We start from the raw sequence: 21525 nt of genomic DNA, 5'->3' as shown, positions 1-21525 counted from the left end.
CTCCGTATAAAAATCTCTTCATTTAGAAACAAAACAAAACGGTATTATTTAATAGTTAAAAGGTTTTAAAGGAAGTAAAACCTTTTTTAAAAAAATATTATTATAATTAAGATGTCACGAGTTCTCCATTGTGTTTACTTTCGACTGGAAAGTTTCAATATCCAGTCTCTTTGATCTTAATGTTTTTCATCATTTGCTTTGAAGAAAATGTTTAATCGTTAAATTTCCTATATAACAAATCACATTCCATAGAATGCTGTAAAACATGAGAATTGCCATATATGGAAGAAGTGTTATAAATTATTTTGTCGGAAGCATGTGATAGTAAACCCTAGAAACGCAGTCACTCATGCAGAGAAAAATTTGTATTTACATACGACCAGGGATTGTTGCATTTCATTGATGTTGTCCTTAAAAGTTGAATGGGAAGAAGTTCATTAGCCGAATGACGTTCCTATGGGCACATCCAATATGCACTTGAGGAAAGGTCTATTAACTAATGTAACTTTTATACCTTAATAACATGGAGTTATTACCTTTACTCTTCGATGGTTCTGAATACTGAACAAATCCTTATTTTAAAGATTTATCTAACAATAGCATTTGCGAGAAGTAGTATTGCGTTTTATTAGTATTCTTAATTTGCAAAAGATCAACTGTCAAATTTACTTACCAGGCCAAACAATACGTATATATCCGAAAGCACATGCTTCTTGTCACACGTCGATGACAAAAGCCAGACATTCAAATTCATATATGAAAGATAACTACGAAAGACTAAAGATTATACAAGCACAACCGTATCAAAACCCACGTGGTTCATGATAACGGGAGAGTATTTCGAAGAAATATTCACGTGCAGTGACGGCGAGAAACTTGGACTAATGCCAAGGTCCGCTCACGAAATGGTTTTAAAGAACACGAGGTAAAGTGGCACATATAATAGGCTACAAACAGACACCTACGTGCGCCGGAAGTTCGACAGGAACTGACTGTGTCACGCGCCTTGTGGCACTGCCCATCCGTGGTGAGTAAATGGCGCACTTTCTCAATCCGCCCACGCAAAGAGAGAACACAGTTGTTTTTTATCTCTTTTTATCTTCTGTTTTCAATAACCGATATGCATAAGATCTTCTACAATTTCATTCAAGACCGAGGTGTAATTTCACAGTATTGTGTCAACGTTTAAATTGTCATTAACTTCTGAATAAAAGTTACTCTTCTTAGTAACATTGTATACGCGAGCTTGTTTGATGTTCTTTCCGCAACTCCTTCGCCTCTTCAGCACATAATTATAACAGGATATCCCTTCTTTGACTGAACTCTCTAAAGATAAATTGTGTTGCGACACAGAAAAAAAAAAGTAGATTAGACGTATATTTGTTACATCAAACGTTATATTTTAAAATGCGCTTTAGTAGTGATAAAATCTGACCAATTACATTTATTTCTATTTATTGCTGGATAGAAATTATGACGTTTAAGATAACTCGCTTTACATTAAAAAAAAAAGAAAAAGAAATGACGTTTTAAGATTAAGTAATTAGGGTAAATGATTCAAAAGGAAAGTTTCAAAATCGTAGAATACTTAGAACAGACGAGATTGGCTAAAAGACTCTTGGAAAGAAAACTTTTATTCAAGATTTTTAAATTAATCAAAAACCATTTACTCCCGGTATACCGGCTGATAAAAAGGCTCCGAATTTGTCCCCCGCTCCCGAAAGTACAAACTTTTAGCTTGTAGCACCGTCACCTCTTGACCGATTTGAGATATAATTAAAGTTTTTGACTCCGAATGTCAAACCCTCTCGATTGATGCGTTTGACCACGCCCAAAGTTTAATAGATCAATTTACACTAATCCTGCCTAAAATAATTTCAATATGAGGATAGATAGATATTTTGATGAATGATAACGTTATATAGGGTATACGCGTCCCCCACGCTTGATATTGCTGACACACAAAAATCTTATTCATAAAAATGGGGAGAAATGTTTCGTAGATTAATTTACTCTAATCATACATAAAATAATTTGAAGTGGATCTGCTATTGAGGATTCCTCGTGTAATTGTAACACCGCTTTTTTTGAACATCAATTAACTTTTTATCATACGGTATTATTATTATTATTATATTTCAGACATAATATACGATGGAGAATTTATTGACCTGTTTATTAATTTTTTGGTGTTTTTTTAATTTTGCGCAAAGTTACATAACCATATTTCTACCAAAAGACTAGCCGCCAACATTTGGGGTACTCTCGTCTGGTTGAATATTGGGAAGACGGTAATGTAACTCTCATAGCGCAATTATGTTCCCAGAGTGAAGAATGTGTTTTACAGCGACAGGTTGCAAGTCACGAGACCTCTGATTTACAGTTCACGTACACTAAACCCTCGCGCGGTCATATTATTGGTGGCACTAAACATATTTATTCATGTACAAACAGTTTCTGCCACACGACTTCAACAGTAACTTTTCTAATAATAAATACAATACGTTTATTTGTTTGAAATTAAGCTACACAAAGAGCTATCTGTGCTCTGCCGTCCATGGGTATCGAAACCCAGTTTCTAGCGTTTGAAGTACGCAGACATGATGTTGTGCTGCTGTGAGGCAAATACAAAACAAAAAGGATGGGGAATTGCAAATTTCGATAGGCGCTGGTTACAAAGGAAAACATGGTTAAAACATTTAACTTAACACAGATGAACTACTCACACAAACACTAATTTTAGTGGCGCTTTTCAAGGTCCAGGGAACTGTTGATAGTCAATAAAGTAAAGAATATGTTTTGTGCATTTTGTAAGCAAGTTTCGGCATTTTTATGCTAGTTTCTGTGTTAAAACGTTTAATTTTTAACCTGTATTTTTTTTTATTCGGGGAATGTTTTAGCCCGTTTTCTTGATAAATTAAATTAGTTCCAACCTAAATATCCTGCTGAACATCGTGAATTATTTATAGCTTTACCTTACGACTTTACGGCTAAAGTGTGGCTGACATAAAGGCAACCGAACCGGTAAGATGATTTCTTCCAATCCTGTATTAATCAAACGTGGTGTGTTTGCTTATCCGCGTACTCCTCTCACAAATTTGGAGGTAGCAGGACAATATTCGGGATAGCCCCCCTCCCAAAGGATGCGTCCCTGAAAAATTCATTATGGAGACTAAGGATAGGTTTTTCCCTCATCATACTCCACTCATCATATACCAGAGAGATCAAACTTGGCAAACATGCTAAGGCAGAGGTCACCAGACTACGGTCCTCGAGGTCATTTTGTCCGGCCCGCCAGCAGCTAGCCGCTTGGAAATAAAAAGTGACATTTCATTAAATGTCCGACTGTCATAACCAAATAAATCACACCGATGGTCGCTTTAAGCTGGCAAACACAAGACGTTATGATAAAAAGCAACAAGGTTGTCACGCGCATTTTTAACCAATAGGAAAATTCTTCTTTCGTCCTTGCTGCCCGTTTATTCATATCGAGGCACGTATTTATGAGAGCATTGGGATTTCGAAAACAAGTACAGATTTAACCCTCGACCTATCGACTCGTCTTGTAAATTTAGCGACCTAGGGTTACCGCTTCAGCAAGCTCATTTCTCTTAGTAGTCGGGTTATGCGCTTTTCGTAACTCGTTCTTAGGTAAGTGTCGTGGCAAACGTACATTTCAATATATTTTGTTTGTGCGTTCTTGGACCAGTACAATACTGTTCTCACAGCGTTCTGTGTTTTTCATTTTCAGACCCTGTTTTGTTTGTTTTTTTGCCCATCGTTATGGCTGCTTTTTAAATAAGAAAACTGAGTGTCGTGCTTTCAATGAAGAATGGGGAGAAAAGTACTTCTTTGTGGAAACAAAAAACCAGAAAGCCACTTGTGTGATATGCACCGAAAGTGTTGCCGTTTTGAAAGAGTACAATCTTCGGCGTCACTATGAAACAAAACATCTATCAACATATTTGAAATTTTCAGGAAAGGTCCGTTCTGAGAAATTTGAATCCATAAATCTCAAAAGAATTTCTTCACGAGAAAGTTTGCTGAAAATGAATCTGCCACTGGTACAAGTTACAAAATAGTGCATAGGATAGCAGAGCGAGGAAACCCTTTTACTGACGGCAACTTCATCAAAGAGTGTATGATGGAAGCAGCAAATGAGCTGTGTCCTGAAAAAGCCAATTTCTTTTAAAGTATCAGCCTTTCAGCAATTTTAGTTGTACAGAGAGCAGAAGAACTTGAAGAGAACATCGCATTACAGATACGCCAAAAAGCTAGAAACTTCCTATGGTATTCTCTGGCACTGGATGAGTCTACTGATCTCTCGAGTACGTCACAACCTTTCGTGTTCATTCGTGGAGTTAATTTGGACTGAAGTGAAACTTCAGGGGAAGTATAACCTTGTCTGTTGATCTCTATAGAATCATTAAAAGGATTTCAGAGAAAGCTGTCATTGTTTGAAGCACATTTGGAAGGAGGAAACCTCTCTCATTTTCAGTGTTTCAATGAGTTTCATGCTGGAATCACAGAAGATGTCAATCTGGAGTTTCAGAAAAAGATTATTGGTGATTTAAATAAGCATTTTTAAGAGAGATTTTCGGATTTCGACAGAATCGATAGTGGCATTCTCCTTCTTCTGAATCCTTTTGATTGTGTCATTGATGACGTGTCAGTGGAACTTCAGCTGGAGGTCATCGATTTGCAAGGAAATTACTTGTTGAAACCAAAACATAGAGAGAGGCAACTTATTGAATTTTACAACTGCATACCTGAAGATGATTTTCCAAAGCTGAAGCAGTTCGCATCTGGTATGGCATCAGTGTTCAGAACAACTTATGTCTGTGGACAAGCATTTTCAAAAATGAAGTATGTGAAGTCAGTACATCGATCAAGGTTGACTGATGAACATTTGAAAGCAATTCTAATGATTGGATGCAGCAATTCAAAACCGAACATTGAAGATATTTTGAAAGTCAAACGCCAATTTCATAATCTCACTAACTTTTTTGCGGCTTAGTGAAATTCAGATATGTACTAACTATGTGCGATGTGAGAATTTGTTTTTGCTAATGTCACCTTCTTTGATAACCTTTTGGTAAATAAAAATGTTGGTTGTATTTCTGTTTGTTTTTTTATTATATGTGTGTATTGCATGCTACTCCCACATGAGTAATATGTCATCCTAAACTTAGTGTTAAGTCTTTTACAGAGAACTTTCTTTCTAGTTTATGAGTATTGAACATAATGATCATGCGGCCCGTGCTTCTCATTCCCATGTAATCTGGCCCCCTGTGAAAAAAGTTTGGTGACTCCTGTGCTAAGGTACTCCAAGAAAGTATCCTAATAAAATTATACACAGGATAACTCCTCGACTTACTATAGAAACATCTTTGGATAAAGCAAGAGCTTATCATGTTGAAGTACCCATAGTGAGCATAGAATAGAATGTCTATATATTGTTTTGCGCTTAGGAACAAACGGAGCGTATTTCTAGGTAGACTAACATATAATAAAAGTACCTAATTTAATTATCTGGGTAAGTTTTAGTCCTGAAGTATCTGCTTTGATCAGAACGTAATGAATAATTAGATGCTCGTATACTTAAAATCTTAGAATTAGTTTGATTAAGGCCTCTTTTCTGACATAACGTTCTTTCATTTTTCAAATCAAACTCACAATAGTATCGTACACAGATAATTAGGACTTCTTTAGTCTTAATTCTGATACAACAAGGGCATCATTCCAAATATTATTTTGCTTTTAACACAGAGATCCTGTCTAGGTATGACTTGATAGGTTTTATTACAAGTTGTAATTGCCGGTTTCTATTGTGATTAAAACCTTTTATGCTAACGTATATTAACGTCCATTTAACTGTGCATTTACGTATTTAGTTTAAGTTGCTTACATACATGTTTACAGTAAGAAAGTTATGAGGCTAGGTACGTGACAAAGTACAATTACACATGTACGTACGTATACTACCGTGTCGTTTTAACCACTATTTCTATTGTTATTCTACGTGACGCTCGAGGACATTGGTTTGGTTTGTTTTGAATTTCGCGCAAAGCTACTCGAGGGCTATCTGCGCTAGCTGTCCCTAATTTAGCAGTATAAGTCTAGAGGGAAGGCAGCTAGTCATAATCACCCACCGCCAACTCTTGGGCTACTCCTTTACCAACGAATAGTAGGATTGACGCCTACTATTTTAATGCCTTCACGGCTGAAAGGGCGAGCATGTTTGGTGTGTCGGGGATTCGAACCCGCGACCCTCGGATTACGAGTTAACTGCCTTAACCACCTGCCCATGTCGGGCCAGGAAGTAATTCAGTTTAAATTAAACTTCGATTATACGATATTCCTTTTTTTGTATTATTATTGTTATTACCTTTAAATACAAAGAAACGTGTTTATCAGAAGTAAACTTACTGTATGATAACACGTGTACGGGAGTAAGTATAGGATAAGACAACACCAGTAAACAATAATAGGCAAGGCAAACGACACTGCTCAAGGTCATATAGATAATTCCAGCGGACTCGCGAGCCCTACGAAAAAATCTTGAAATAATGATGTACCACTACTTTACAAGCAAAGACCCGCCATAAAGAATGCGCTATCGTTAGATCAATGACCGCTGCCTGCATAGTTGACCAAATCAGGTAGGGATCTAGCTCAAAAATTTTTAGGAGCAACTTGTAACAGTTTCCAATAAAGAGATAATTCATACTGTTTAGTACATTTTGTCACTTTATAAAATAAGGTCACAACGCCCTCTTAAAATTGAAACTATTTATTGAAACTTGTGAAAATTTTATGGTTGGCTGCTGTTTATGTTTTTCGTAAAATATAAATATTTCAGTTAATTTATACTAGCAAACACTCACTGCCCACAATTACGCTCACATATTTTACTTTTATGTTCAATTCTTACTTTACTAACTTTTGTCTTCGCATGGCAGTTTCTTTATAAATATCAGCTCGCACAACGCAAGGGAAATAGAATACCGCGACCAGCACCATCAGCTCGCACAACACAAGGGTAATAGAATACCGCGACCATCATCAGCTCGCACAACGCAAGGGTAATAGAATACCGCGACCAGCATCAGCTCGTACAACGCAACAACAATAAAAGAAAATCAAAAACACACCGTGACCAGCTGGGAATTATCACCAGCTTAACTAAGGAAACAAACAAATGACGTTGCTTGACTAGCTGGGGAGTATCGGCTGAAGATTAACGTTATGTCATGTTACAAAACACTTTTCCTAAACTTGATGAAGGCTATGAGGTCATACAGTCAACAAATCAAGACTAAGTGACGATAATTCACAACAAATTTTAATTCATCGTAACAACGATCATTTAAACCTAACTTTACTGATAAGAGGCATGACATTTAACTTTTTTCTAGCTTGCTGCAATGAATCATAATTACTTCTATAGAACACGAAACACGCAATAAAGGTCTCGCATCGAGTAAAGGGAATTCCAACACGATCACTTCAATAAAATGAACATATTGAATTAAAATCACGACTCTCAATTAACTATTCATAAGTAAGAGATACAAACCAAACATGTCTTCTGAATTCTGGGATTTCATTATTTTAGTGGCACAACTCTGGGATCCTGGCAGGAATTCTAAACATTTTACTTACATTCTGTTTTGTTTTCATTCCTAAAGCGGTTAAACTATCTACATTCCTATCTATCTTACATAATTAGCAAACAATGCAAACTGGTAAACCACACGAATAGCTTTGTTATCGAAACTGCTATCTTACCTTATAAAAGCGCTTGAAATCGAATCTGTTTAGTATGGGAGTCTGACTTCGTCACTATGAACTAGAAAGAATATTAAGTGTCTACACAATCAATCCTGAGTGAAGACACCTTTTCGATGGCTTTTAACGATGATTACTCATGAAAAACTGTATTGGTTAAAAATCAATTTAAGTGTTGAAGGTTAGTACAAATTATAAGAAACCATTTTAGTGTGCCTTGTATCAAATAAGAAATATAGCAAAATGCATTCAGTGAATTACTTTCTATATTATTCTGACCTTAAGTTGAAAGAATAGTTTATCATGCACGTATGTAGAGGAGGTTCGAGAGGGTTCGGCGGAACCCCCTATATTTGCGATATAATAAAAATAATGCTTATATAGTTACAATGCAGATACTTATAGTATGTAACGTTTTCTACATAGTTTACATTCTTATGATGAAATATTAGCATGCCGCTAGACACCCCTCTCCCCGTAGCATTGCTTGCCGATTATGCTTTTGCACAATACATGTTGGCTTTTGATCTCGCAAATTAGAACTCGCCCTCCTTTCAAACATTCTGCGTACGGGCCTGACCAGTCCAGTGTATAGACTGTCACACAAAAACAGTGGAATTTCACAACTTAAAAATTCATAGAAATACCACATACAATTATACAATGTTTTCAAGCTAAACCTAAATAAACAGTATTTAACAAGTTTGAAATTTCATGTAATTAAATATTTTTCCTGCGAGAAAAAAAATAAAATCAAAGGATAACAGCGACACCCTTCGCTCTGGAAAGGGTTTCGATACGTCCGGGGTTCTCTTTTGTAAACCTCGAAATTTGTAGAACATGTGGTATTTTAACCTCAAATTATAAGAGAACAACATACACTTACTCGTCAGTTAATTAAAACAAATTTTTACGAAAACTCACACCGATGTTTACGAAACGAGACTAAATTTTGACACTACGAAATAAAGACACAACACTACTTAAATGCATGTTGAGGGTTTAAAATTATATATAATTGTAGGATAATCAAAAAATGTTTATATTCCATTCTCCCAAAATGAATGATTTAATTACGGCCACTAAACAGCAGTTAATTTTCGAAAACTAAAGATCGTATCAAATATTTGAAAGCCACAAGTGTCACGATAATTGTAAACAAGTTTTATATATCACAGTCTACGACAAAGTAAATCTTTCGCGTTCAATGTGACTGGTCAAACGAACAAAGCGTACGTGGCCTTCACTCTACTCATTGAATGGTGAGTAGTATATAGTCATCGCTATATGACTGGGCATCTTTGTCATGACGTTTCATAAGATTATTATAAACTGTATTTTCTGAATATCTGTAGTATGAGACTAACTAGGTACATGTTATAACAGAATTTAGTAATTATATGCACAGAATAAAATGATCGTCTTAACTTACACAAATTACTTTGTTAAAAATATTTTGTTATATTATGAATGAAAGTATATATCTGATATGATGATGATTTCGATATAGAGTTGTTTTAAGGTCTGAATTAGAACAGTTTGGTTGATATAATATTTATCAGTATCATAGTCTTAAACTGTGTACCAAATATTAAAATGTGTCTAAATAAATTTAAAACTCCAAGTTTCTCTTATCTTTAGTAACTGTTAATGTACACGTTTATCTTTCCCCCCAACACTAAACTTTACCATCGAGGGCTAGCTATCATTTGAAACAATTGACTTAAAATCACAATCCACTATCTATCTGAAATTCGAAGTTCTGTTATCTCAATATATATGTGCTACTAGTCTTACTCAGACTGATTTTACTTATATGCGTTTATTATGATTAACTAAAATGATTATATATTATCGAACTAGTATTAACTGGTTTCGGCCTGGCATGGCCTAGCGCGTTAAGGCGTGCGCTTCGTAATCTGAGGGTCGCGGGTGCGCGCCCGAGTAGCGCCAAACATGCTCGCCCTCCCAGCCGTGTGGGCGTTATAATGTGACGGTCAATCCCACTTTTCGTTGGTGAAAGAGTAGCCCAAGAGTTGGCGGTGGGTGGTGATGACTAGCTGCCTTCCCTCTAGTCTTACACTGCTAAATTAGGGACGGCTAGCACAGATAGCCCTCGAGTAGCTTTGTGCGAAATTCCAAAACAAACAAACAAACAATTAACTGGTTTCCGCAATTGTTTAATCACGTGACCCAGGAGAATCAGGTGCACGCTGGACATCTATCTGCCTATCTCCTTGACTGTTGTTAATCAATTACTTGGAAGCCCACATTATTAGAGTCTGTTCGATCCAGCAACTGGGAAAATCTGTTTTAAATTCATGTAGCTACTATATCCGATCTACTAATGTTTGTAGGTTATCGCACACATGAGGGGTTTTGAAATCTTATCAATGAACATTTGTAAAAGCAACGCCCTCTTTTACTTGCGTTCAAGATTTAAAAGTTGCCAAAATATAACATTATTAATAACAACATAAATGCAGGAGCAAGAAGACAAAATTGTACCCGACCATTCCAGGTCCACGGAAGGGTGTGTGTATGTGTGTGTGTGTGTGTGCGTGTTCTTATAGCGAAGCCACATTGGGCAATCTGCAGAGTTCACCGAGAGGAATCGAACCGCTGATTTTAGCGTTGTAATTCCGTAGACTTGCCGCTGTATCAGCGGGGAACCCACCCATAGAACCTAAATACCGACAATTTGAAAAGGGATACTGTTTCTAAGATTAGTACTGTATATTTTATCGGTATTTATGGATCCGATTGTAAGAACAAAACTGTATGTTCATTACGAACGAGATAAAGTGAAATATTTGCTGAAAAAAATTATAAAAAAAAGAAATTTTACAAAAATACCCTTTTAAAATAAATCTAACACAATGTCTAGCTACTTAGTCTGAGCTATGAATTAGCTTGTTTTGTTTTAAAATTGCGTAAAAGCTACACCAGCGCTATCTGCGATGTGTCTAATTTAGCAGTGGAAGACTAAAGAGATGGCAGCTAGTCATCACCACCTACCTCCAACTTTTGGGCTACTCTTTATCAACAAGTCGTGGGATTGACTGTACATTATAATGTCCCCACGGCTGAAATAGCGAATATGTTCGGTGTGACACGGGGATTCGAACCCCCGACTCAAAGATTGCGAGTCATAACCACCAGGCCATGTCAGGCCTTTAAACTATAAAGAACGGATTAAAAACAGTCTTTTGCACATTCATTTAAGAACCAAAAATAGAGGAAACTTAAATAAGGTGTTTAAAATAAGATTGTTAGAAATGTGAAAGCGTGGTATCTTAAAGTGAAACCATGGTAATCTTAGAAAACCGAGGGGAATCGAACCCCTGATTTTAGCGTTGTAATTCCGCAGACTTACCGCTGTACTAGCGGGGGACAGCCAGAAGTGAAACTGGGATTTTGAAAAAGATTGAACTCTTTTGGGATCTACTTCGACATTCCAATCAGCAGATCAGGATCGTTCCGCCCTAGTTTAATCCTTTGTACAGTTATTAATGGAACAATGGAACTACCTGCCACTTTTTTGTAATGTGCCCAAAAATGAAAGGACGAAGGATATTCAGCGAAATTACAATATTGAACCTTAGACTTTCCAATGCGGATCTCAGCCTTAGATAATTATTAGAACACTATCGACCCTTTAAAAAAAATGACATGCTTTTACTAGGAATAATCCCAGTATAACGCCAATATAGGTTTTACCAGACATTACCACAGAAGTTTATCAGTGGCATTATTATGTGCTCTTACCAAGAATGAGCATATTGTAAAAAACTATCATCATTAGTATCTTTTGTTTCCGGAATTAGACTATTTTAACGTTACTCTTGTTACCTGTTATAATTTACCTCGGACGAGTTTCCAATTTATTATATTAGGCATTACGGTTTCATATATCCGCAAAGTCGCAACACGTATTTAATACTACAAGTAACATGCATTTCTAAATGTATATTTAACTGAAACAGACATTGAAATAAAAGGTATATTAGTAAATCCGTTAGACCCCGACATATTTTGCCATAAGTAATCCAACTGTAACGCTTTAATATGTTCCTATTATTTTACCAGTTGAAGAGATGTGTGCATCCATTCTTTAATCCTAAGATAAAGGTATATTTAAATTGAATGTTTTTGTCGCCTCATTACTTTCTGTTCGTATGAATGATTCAAAACGTTTTGCTGCAGATACTTGAAGCTACACAAATATCGCCCAATACCATCAACATTTAATAAATCTGCTCCAATTAGTTTTACATATATTCTTGCACTCATGAAGTGGCTTGCCACTTTGAAATATCGGAATTCAAGAAGGAGAACTGGGTCAAACCGTAAGCTTTCCTTCCTCTCTCATAAGAAAGAATTTTCTTTCACAGTGGTGTTCGGATCGTGTTTTCAACCAACAAAATACAAAAGTAATATTTAATTTTCTAAGCGCAAAGTTACACAGTGGATTGTGCTCTGCCCATCAGGAGAATAAACTCGCGAATTTTAGCGCTATAAGCCTCCATACGTCAATATTCCGTGAGATTAAAATCAAAGGAATATATGGTTATCACAAGATTTATATTAAACTATACCAAATTTCTCAAGTTTGGAAAGCAAAAGAATTATGACACTTTGATAAACAACAGTACTTGTTTTAAAAGGAACTGAGATAAACATTTCGGAATTCTACAGAGTCCACCCTCAATGCCTAAAAACCAAGTACGAACAATTTAAATAAATCCTTGGGTATAATTAAAGTTACGGTGCTACATGTTAAATTTGGCAATATTTAAAATGAGGGGGAGCTATAAATCACAGACTGGATGTCTCCAGTGATGAGGCCCACAGGGTTAGGTGGATACGGCCAGTTGAGCGATTCTGTAGTCTACTGCCTCATGAACACAAAACGTGAGCTGGTATCTTGTCATGCTGATAAAAATACGTACAAGGGACACAATCAGCTTCGAACAGTGGATGGAAAAAAAAAAGTCCTGTAAACTGTTCAGGTGTGAGACTTCATTGATTGTTGTGTCTTAGAAGCAAATGCTAACTGCAGATCTTTTGTTACGACACAGTACACTTTTTTTTGTTGTTGATGGTGGTGTCCGAGTCTCACAACTACTCCTGAAGGGTGTACAGGTTGGCTAAATCCAAAAGTTGTGTTTGTTGACTGTTAATGTAACAGACAGTGATGTCATCATAAATCGTCCAATCGAGAACAATGGTGCTCATCTCGAGATTAACGTTGTATTTCTTTTTCGATTTTTTTTATTTGTTACAATGTGCTATCTGCGCTCTGCTCACCACGTATATCAAAACCTGGATTATAGCGTCGCAAGTCCACAGACATACCACTGTGCTACTAGGGGGCTCTTTTGTTTCGTTTTGTCTTAGATTCAGAAAATGCCATCCTCGATACATTTCTTGACTACTATCAAAAGCATCGGTTGCTGAATCAACAGATTCTAATTCCACTTACCACGAAACGTCCTGTGCTGCGTATTACAGTTATGATAGCAATGAAAAAAATCCTGAATGTTGGATTAAGCTAAAACTGTGAAGATTGAATAAAATTCAAAGGCTTTTAGATAAATGTATATTTTACTATATTCCTTTATTACATCATTTCCCGAAGTGAATTTCTCCTATTCCGAAATTGTAAATTAATGCAAACCACGAAAACGTTACTATTTCGACAAAAATGAATCTTTCAAGCCCCGAACGTTATTCGTCCTAAGAAACAGTGCTGTGTACAGAAATTATCTTCGAACAACTGTTATTTCGGCTAAAATTTCAGTTTACAGGGTTATTGTTAAAAAGTCTTCATTTTCAGTTTAATCCGGATGTTTTAACACTAATCTGAAGATTGATACCCCACTCACTCAGTTTCAGAGAGATTGTTAAACTAAAAACTCTTACACTGATTAAAGAGTTTCGTTTTAAAGCCGAAACTAAACAACTCAACATCTATTGCGTTAAAGAATCCAAAACGGAAGTCGACGTCTTCTTACTTTCATTAACGTGTTTTTGCATTGAAAATTAAGAGAAAGTTTTCCAGCTAAACAGGTTTTGGTTGATCTGTTTTATTATACAAACTAAAATTGGACGATTTAAACAACTCTTTACTAATTACTCGTTACAAAGCTATGTTAAATACGTTCTTACCTTCTTGTTTCCGTTTATTTCGTATCAGTAAGTTAGAACCAATTCCATCAGCGAACACCACCTATTATCATATCACTCATTTTGACAAACTAACTACCTGTCATACGTGAAACAGTTTTATAGTGTCTAGCTATGGAAGTGTTTGATTCTGCGACCTTAACTTTGGCAAGAATAGAAACAGAACGTCATAACAAGTATGACCTTTAAAAAATAAAGATGACGACAGTATCATGACGTCAACGGGGTGCTTGTTGATCCTAGGAAAAAGCTAAAACAATAAAATTCTAAAGCGTATTTTCAACAGCGCAACCTACAGGAAATTATTCATTACTGTTTCTCAGATATTAAAGCTAACTGAATAAATTTACATACATATCCGACCTAGACAAATGTGAGATACCCATTGTAGTTTACTTTACCCATCAGCTCAACGTCACAAACAAAATATCGCATGCAGGCATAGATAAACGTCAAGAGTCTAGTGCTTGCGATGACGTCAATTTTTACTTTCTTGAATGGCTTCTGATAGGTAGCAATTTCAGTGCACGAACTATGTGCAGCGGACGAAAACAGTGTGGGTTGGTAAAGAACTCTGAAGCCTTAACAGGCTATGCAAATAAATGTAAAAAGAAAAATATGACGTTAACAGTATTGTATAATACGCTAAAAGATATTAATTACATGCAGAACCACGAGATAGTTGCAATTTAACAATAAACCTATTTACAGAAAATTACGAATATTTTGTAATATACGCAGTACTACAATATACATAAACAATATAACAAAATATTTTTATATCCGAATGCCTAAGTAAACATGGTTTCTCTGCAAGTTAGATCTGAAAAACATCTGTACATGAGTTCTAGTAATAACAAAAGTGTCCAAGATAGAGAGAGAAAGCACACATCACGTGACACTAAGGGATAAAAACATTGATACTGAGAAAGGAGTTTATCAAACAAACGAATTAACCGATAGGCAACAATGTCTGTTTACAGCTATGTCATGTTGAAGACACTTCTAAGAACAATGTTATACGATACCTAACTGCAGAACTTCTTTGTTTTCAACTAAGCCTTATTTATGCTGTGTGCTGTTGATAGACATCGTCGATTGCAAAATAGATATATGGAGTTAGAGCTTATAGTTAATAAGCTATATATTACTTTAATCCATACACGAAACGCGAAAATCAAATTCACCAGTTAAACACGAATATAGGCCTAGTAACACCAAGAACAGATTCTTCGTATTCGCCAATTTATAACTGCATCTAAGGTAACGACTGAAAACAGTCAGCTAAACGTTAGAGGCCCGTAATGCCGTTACGAACATACACTATCCATAATTGAAGGTGGTTCGATTACTTTATTATGGAAGTCCGAGACAGCTTTCTCGATACAAATTTGAGTATTTATAATCCTGAATATCGCAATATTAATAGAAATCTCGCTTCTTTTCATTATCACGGTAATTTATGAATGGTTTTAACGATACGGTTAGAGCATGTTCTGTCGTTTGGCGAGTTCTGGAGTGCTTGGTAAAAAGTAATACGAGATTCAATCTAAATAACAATAACGAATTAGTTTGTTCTTGTTTGTTTTCAATAACTATTTTGCATATTGCGTTCATGTCAATAGAAGTTGTATGCCGAAGTTCAGAAATAACTTTAACGTAGTCACCAAAACTAAATGTACTTATATATGCTTGATTTCAAACACAATGTTCCAGTATAAAATGTGAGACATACATGTAATTTAATTAAACTTTTATAGATAAACAGGTATGCAATTCATTGAATAACAGAGTAGACTCGATAAATTTGCACTGAAATGACTGGTCGATTACTCACTCAATTCTCAATAATTAATTCACGAACTAATTACTCCTATTTACATCTAAATTGTTCTTGTTTCTAGATACTTCATAAAGGTTTTCGATCCTTAACATTCACGAACATTCTAGGTATTGAGTTGTTATAGTTAACACCTTTTTCTAGCAAACATCTAAATTAAAACGTACGTAGTATAGCTCGGAAAAATACATATTTTTATTACTAATAGTTCAGAAATTAATACCATGACAGATACATCATTTTTCTTTTCTTTTCTTTACTCTCACAGTAACTGTTACTGAGCTTCAATAATCGTTAGAAACTGTCACTACAATATTGCTGGTATGAACGGTACATGCAATGTATTTAGTACACTGTTACAAAAACATTACAAATACGTATGGACTATGTAACAATAGTTAGTAAACTGCTACTACATTTTTTAGAGCTTAATCATTAATGAATTATATACTCCCTTCCAATGGCACAGCGGCATGTCTGCGAACTTACAACGATATAAATCGGGTTTCCATACCAGTGGTGGGCAGAGCTCAGATAGTCATTGTGTAACTTTGTGTTTAACTACAAAAAACAAAACAAACTGCATTATATCTATTCTGGATTAATTCTGGTGTTAGCAGACCAAATTTCGCAGTCTGATTCACACTACGTAGCCCTCTCCCCTGATAATGGGAAGCTAAAATGTCTCCAAAAGCTCACCCAGGCATCAAAGGGGGTCTACTAATAGGCTTATAAGATCACTAAACCCGAGTATGTCGTTGTATTACGTGTTCCTAAACCATAGGTGCTGCCTTGTTCGGGCCTATGATCATACCCTCTAACGACTAGTTAGCGGAACCAAACTTGACTGTCATAACCATTTACTATGAGCTGATGGAGATTATGTTATTACAGATCCCCTTCGTTGGGGTAACTATAGAAATAATTTATTGGTATTTTTGCACTTTCTAAGTCATGAAGGCAGCATACTCTCTGCCTTATGTCCTTCTCCACTGAATTCGTACTTGCATTTAATGCTAAACTGCTGCATAAGGATTATTAAGGTCTATAAGAAGACCCTGGGTATACTACTGTAGGAAATTAGCCAAGCTGCCAAGAATAAGTCACCCATTGACACCCTTTAAGAAGTGCTATGAAATGAAATTGCACATTGGTCTGTAAACCCATCACCAATGATTTTTTGAGAGCTCAGGACTTTTAGCCAGTGCATCCAATGTGGGTAAAATGAAGTATTTTCAAAAGTAAAGGAAACGTAATCAACACTTCCGGGTCAGAAACCCCTAGAGTTCAGATATAGCTGTCAATAACTTGGAACCGCTGATGAAAGGAACAGCAATCAGTCAACAGCGCCCACCATTTATTATGTAGCTTTTTGTAACTAGGATTGGCTGCTACGGTTATCAAAGCTCCCACAGTTGAAATTGTGCAACATGTTCAGCAACATATTGTAACTCGAACATTGGACCTAATGGTCTATAGCCTAGCAAACTAGCCACTTTCGTCTCTATGGATAGATAAGTCCGTGTTGATGAACTTCACAAATAGATTTCAGCCATGGAAATAAGACATCAGGACTGATGTCTTAAACATCACAACCTTGGTGAAGAAAAATCAGAAACACGAGTGATGCATCCCAGTATTTATTATTGATTGATTCAAGAGTACGGGTTTGAGTTTAGCGGCAACGTGGAAAATGTCCCAGCCATGAAGAGTACCGAGGACCGGTTTCAGCGTTTCAATTTTAAATCCCTTATTGTACTATGGCACCACTGACGAAATTCTGAGGAAAGTAATACAATTCTTTTGGCATGATAATTCATCATGTCAAATTGCAAACTTTCCCTCCAAATAGTGTTTTAGAATGTTACCTTTGGACAGTATAGGCATTAGAGGGATGCATTATTTCAGTGCCTTCTACCATTAGGGACCCTAAAAGCTTTCAGTGTTCGTATTTTTAAATGTGTTATAAATTGTTAATTTTTTTTTATCTAATATATTTTCATTTTAATATTATCAGGTTTAACTAAGGTTTAAGAGGCGCTGTTATAAGTTCGCACAAGGTCCACAGAAGAAACTGACCTAAAAATTCCACTAAACAGGGATCCCTTTACGAGAGAAGTTGTAACTTATTAAATCAGTTGTGCAAACAACTGCTGGAAGGTGCTGATTAGAAAATAAGAAGCAAGATTATTATTAATGTCAAAGGTTGTTGTATAACCCATTGAATTGTGACCTCAACGGAGAAATATTACTGTCGCATTCTCTCTCTTAGGGCATGATGACCCAACAACTTTTACATTGCTACGAAAATCATTGAACTATAGTAGACACTTCTGTGTGCGTATCCGTGTAAAGTTACTGGTCTGCTGCAACTATAGTCGTTACACTAGAGTAGGCATGACTGTTTGTAACTTAGTTGGCTCACTGTTCCTACAACCATTGAATCAAGAAATGAATGTATGTGCAGTTCGCTCGTTTGAGTGATCTGTATTAATGTGCTTTTGAACAATAATCAATGAAATGCATTTGGGTGTAGAATGAAAAATAGTATTAATTAGCATAATACTTTGGAATGTATTTAGAATACATAACTGAAAACTGTATAGTTTGGATTGTGCTCAGAACAGCAGAGAGAAGTTACGTGTTTTGGAATATATGGACAATAATAATAAAACGTGAAGTGCTTTGGAAAGTTTGAATAAAATATTATTAAGTATTTATGATTACGCTTGAATGTCAGTAACGAAAATGATAGTAATTTTGAAATGTGTGAACAGACCTTATGGGAAGTATAGAACGTATTTTCGTGTTTTGTAAACAACAGTAATAAAATGTGCTTTGAGGTGTGTAAACAATAATAAGGTAAGTTCGCTACGTCGAATAATATCTAGTATAACAATATATGTATTTTGTAAAGATGGATGTCATATAGGAATATGAAGGAGTGAACAATACTGTAGTTTTCATTGAAAACAAATATGAGACGTAATACGAACTGACAACAAAAAGTAAACATATTGAAAGTACACATTTCGTCAGCTCAGTACAAACAAAGTTCGTGAATGCTGCAAAACGTGCGCCAACAAATACGGGCATCATTTTCTGAAACACAGCAAACAAGGACGTATAAACATTTGAGTCCAGACGGCTGTCTAAATTTATAGTCACCTGTCTAGACAGGCACCAAATACCTGTCACTCCAGTCAAATGATATTTCTTGTCAACGGTTTTAGCTACAGCAATCGGGATTTTTCCCAGACCGGTCACCGGAAGAGGATATCTGTCTAGCCAGGTCAATGGTCACCTCTCCCGCCACACATACGGTTGTAAGAGTATCTACTGGTGTGATCACGTGAAAACGCGGCGCACAAATTAAAGCCGGATTTTGCCTTCACTGCGTCCGTTGACCTGTCTTCTTGGGGGTGAACACGGAAAAGTCAGACAGCGAACAACATCAGCAAACAGACCAATAAAATTAATATGTACAAAATACAGAACTTATTCAAATAGCTCTAGATTGTTCCTCTCAAATAAAATAGTAAATATCTCGATTTAAAAATGAAAAATGAAAATACACAAGTTCAATATAATATAGAATATCCACCCCTACCAATAATGTGATGAAAGACAAATAGTATAAATTTATAATTAACTTTTATTTTATTCAAAACTAACAAGTCAACCGATACACAATTATGTGTGATGAATGTTGAATGGTAGTAAAACCTGCAAAGACAATATATAAATTGAAATTTGCTGATTGCATAAGTATTAAACCCCCTAAGTCAGTACTTGGTAGAAGCACCTTTTAGAGAAATTATTGCTGTGGCTGAGAGTCTTTCTAGATAGGTCTCTATCAGTTTTAAATAATGTTGTGGTGTAATTTTTGCTCATTCCTCTTGGCAAAATTTCTCTAATTCTGATAAGTTCGTTGGGGATCGTTGATGAATTCAAATATCTTAGTCTCACCATAAATTTTCTATTAGATTCAAGTCAGGAGTTTGACTGGGTCACTCCAGGCATTTCTTCCTTTGAAACCAAATCAGTGTGGTGTTGGCCTTGTGCTTTTGATGAATATTCTGCTGAAATGTGAAATTTCGACCCAGTTTTAGATTCTTGGTTGATTCAACCACGAAACGTTCTGCCACACCCCTACAGTATCATTTACATGCATTGTTACAAACTCCATGCACGATTTAAGACAGTTCTCTTTCATTAATGGCTTCTTTCTTACCACCTGCCCAGTTTTGTTTACGGACTGGAATATTGTCAACGAATTAACACCGACTCCCACCTCAGATATGAAACTTTGTACACACTTCAAAGGCACTGTTGGCTTAACAGTGGCATCCCTAACCAGTTTCATTCTTGCACGGCTGCTTAGTTTGGAAGGGTAACCTTTTATGGGTAGTAAGTGGATAGTATGAAATACATTTCGCGTTCTAATGATAGATTTCACCGTACTCAAAAGGATAATCAGCGCCTTTGAAATTTTCTTATAACCTTCTTCTGATCTGTGCTTCTCTACCACTTTATTCCTGACTTGTTTGGAAAACTCCTCTGTTTCGTAGTTGATCTGTCACTATACGAGTTGTGGCTTGAACAGATGTATTTACTCTGAAGTCACGTTGATAAAGGATGAACATGGTAATTAAAATAACTTGATTCAGAATACAAAGTGTCATTAAATCACATTATTTGTCATCGTTGACTTTGCTGAACAGAAGAAAACTGATATGATTTGAGACATTATCTCAATAATTGCCATATTGCTTTTTATCTTCTATTACAAATACCAGAGGATTTATCCACCTTTATTGCAATGAACTTCCAGTTCGAAGACTCTTTCTCTACCATAGGCTTCACCTTTGTGGATGAACGTACTGCTTCAGGACTGGCTTCGGTGTGGGTTTGTAGTCTGTTGTTGTCCTGTGAGAGTTATTCTGCTTTCGTAAAACATTAGAAATCCCTTCGTTTAGAAAACCGTAATAAAACTATCATGCTATAATTATTTATTGTAGCATTGAATTATGTCTACGTACTTACACCGCTAAACCACCAGCTTGGGGGTGGCACATTTATGTATTAAAAGTATCGCGTAGCAAGACGGCTACATGCTGCGATATATGTAATTATTTCTCATAAAGTGCAAATTATTCTGCATATATTAAAATACTTCCCTCCAAAAAAAAGATTAGTAAACAAAAGCATGAAAGAGGTATCTAGTGTCCTCAAATATGTACAATGAGAACAAGAAGTTGTAATTTGTTTTAATGCTAGAAACTTCTAGAATCTCAGTTTACTCAACAAGAAGAGATAGTTAAAGTTTATAACACCTCTAATTACGCTGATCACCTGATCAAAAGTGTATAAAATAAAGTCTTCTGTTATTTTGATGACAAAGTAAAATGGCCGACAAAAATATCAAACTAAGCACAAACTAACATAAGGCCCAAAACTGAACTAATTACTAGTTTTTTTATATATAAACTTGAAATAATTACGAAAATCATGGTTGTTATCAAGATTATTTTAAAAGTTCTGTTTTTCGTGAAACATTCCTCCCCTTTGCTGGTATTTATAGTTGTGCCCCCCCCTCCCAAATATATATTTTCTAACGATTTTCTTGCGTTTACAGTCTGATTATTGTTTTTTTTAATCATCTGGTGAAAATAATTCGATGTCCAATCTAGATAACAAATTAA

The 21525-nt window shown here is 35.8% G+C and overlaps 1 protein-coding gene across 10 annotated transcripts in view; it reads right to left on the bottom strand.

The window, feature by feature from the left end:
- The window catches only part of LOC143232297 (lysine-specific demethylase 6A-like), a 124793-nt gene that overhangs the window by 43123 nt on the left and 60145 nt on the right, over positions 1-21525 (bottom strand). The window contains exon 1 of one of the 10 annotated variants that reach the window (XM_076467529.1): positions 13963-14306. The exons of 7 other annotated variants lie outside the window; for them this stretch is intronic. The gene's annotated coding sequence lies outside the window, so the exon portion shown is untranslated. Of the gene's footprint in view, positions 1-673; positions 929-13962; positions 14307-21525 lie in introns of those variants that run through there. 2 more of the 10 variants (XM_076467527.1, XM_076467534.1) reach the window with 2 other exon arrangements.

The sequence above is a fragment of the Tachypleus tridentatus genome, chromosome 11, assembly GCF_004210375.1.
Source record: "Tachypleus tridentatus isolate NWPU-2018 chromosome 11, ASM421037v1, whole genome shotgun sequence".
NCBI classification, from domain to species: Eukaryota; Metazoa; Arthropoda; class Merostomata; order Xiphosura; family Limulidae; genus Tachypleus; species Tachypleus tridentatus.
This window is presented reverse-complemented; position numbering and strand designations above follow the sequence as displayed.